The sequence below is a fragment of the Pavona decussata genome, unplaced genomic scaffold (assembly GCF_977016875.1).
Source record: "Pavona decussata unplaced genomic scaffold, jaPavDecu1.1 SCAFFOLD_2401, whole genome shotgun sequence".
In the NCBI taxonomy this organism is placed as follows: domain Eukaryota; kingdom Metazoa; phylum Cnidaria; class Anthozoa; order Scleractinia; family Agariciidae; genus Pavona; species Pavona decussata.
The window spans coordinates 1-1,756 of NW_028146211.1; the positions used below are offsets into that span (position 1 = coordinate 1).

General features: G+C 45.1%; 1 pseudogene; it reads right to left on the bottom strand.

The window, feature by feature from the left end:
- LOC146447357 (small subunit ribosomal RNA) lies at positions 1-540 on the bottom strand (annotated as a pseudogene; the record flags this gene model as incomplete).
- Positions 541-1,756: the final 1,216 nt, after the last annotated feature.

The window sequence follows — 1,756 nt, forward strand, 5'->3', positions numbered from 1 at the left end:
CGTTAAAGGATTTAAGTTGTACTCATTCCAATTACAAGACTTGTAAAAGCCCTGTATTGTTATTTCTTGTCACTACCTCCCTGAGTCAGGATTGGGTAATTTGCGCGCCTGCTGCCTTCCTTGGATGTGGTAGCCGTTTCTCAGGCTCCCTCTCCGGAATCGAACCCTAATTCTCCGTCACCCGTTGCAACCATGGTAAGCCACTACCTTACCATCGACAGTTGATAGGGCAGAAATTTGAATGAAACATCGCCAGCGCAAGGCCGTGCGATTCGATCAGTTACTATGAATCACCAAATGACCGGGCAGAACCCGCATTGGTTTTTAATCTAATAAATACATCCCTTCCAGAAGTCGGGACTTTTCGCATGTATTAGCTCTAGAATTACTACGGTTATCCAAGTAGTAATGGTACAATCAAATAAACGATAACTGATTTAATGAGCCATTCGCAGTTTCACAGTACAAGTGCTTATACTTAGACATGCATGGCTTAATCTTTGAGACAAGCATATGACTACTGGCAGGATCAACCAGGTAACTATCCACCGCAGGGAACAGAAGTTCCTTGCTAAGCGGCCCCCCTCCGCAGAGGGAGAGCAAGCTTTCTTAGATTTTGCCTCCACGGGGGGAACCCATGAGCCAAACGGACCACACGGTCCCTCGGTCAAGGGAAACCCCGTCTTGTTTGCCACGTCTTTCTCACAACTGGACCCGTGCACAGTTCAGGCATACCTGTCAGACTCGCCAAGCGAGCTGAAGGAAGGCAAGAAAAGTGCTTCTGCGAAGGAAAATATCCTCCTGCTCTTTTGTCTCTATCATTAGCCAAAGGCTAGCGTACACAACTTCCATCTACACTCTGCCTGCCACTACAGTGACAATGCTTTCGGGCATCATCTTTTCCCTCCTTCGAAAGGAAAGCTACAAGCCCAACTTTCCTTGCCCGTTAGTCAATTCTGCCCTCTATTTCTCCGCCTTGCCGCCGTGGAACATAAGGGACAGGGTTTACTAGCCAGCTCCTCTCGGAACCTTTGCGACCAACCTGCCCACACTATAACCCCCAAACGCTAATAAGGAGACTGCATGATATGGTAGACAGAAAATAAAAACGCGAAAAAAATGAAATTTTGAAAATCGAACCCACAACCAGCCAAATCGTTTGTAAGTCATGCCAAATGACTGGTGACATCTTAAAAACCCATTGAAGCCACAACATCCCATAATTTCACGCTTTTAAAGATTTGTCACTATACGCACTGTAAGTACCTCACTAATTCTCACCTCAGATTTTACGGGAACATGTTCAAATTTTAACACGCCTCTCAGCACGACCAATTACATTAAAATTCATCGCAAAAGTCAGAATTCTCCAATTTTTGAAAAATTCACTATATTCACTGTAAGTACCTCGCTAGACAGTGGAGACCTCAGATTTTACGGGAACATGATCAACTTTCGACACACCTCTCAGCACGAGCAGTTACATAGAAATCCATCAGGAAAGTCGTGCTGTGAAGAGGTCTTTCGACTAAGAAAAATGGTGGTGTGAGGAGGAGTCACCTAAATCAGAGAAAAATACTCTTATAGGAGACTGCTACGAAAGACATTTCTGAGTCCACTGGCCCTAGTCCCCTAATAAGTGTATTTCTGTTTGTTTTAAGAAGGTCCTCCTGACATCACCAATCTTCTGTCTTCAATCCTAACCCCAACGTTAACCCTAACGCTAACCCTAACCCTACCTCCCTCAGGGGCAGTT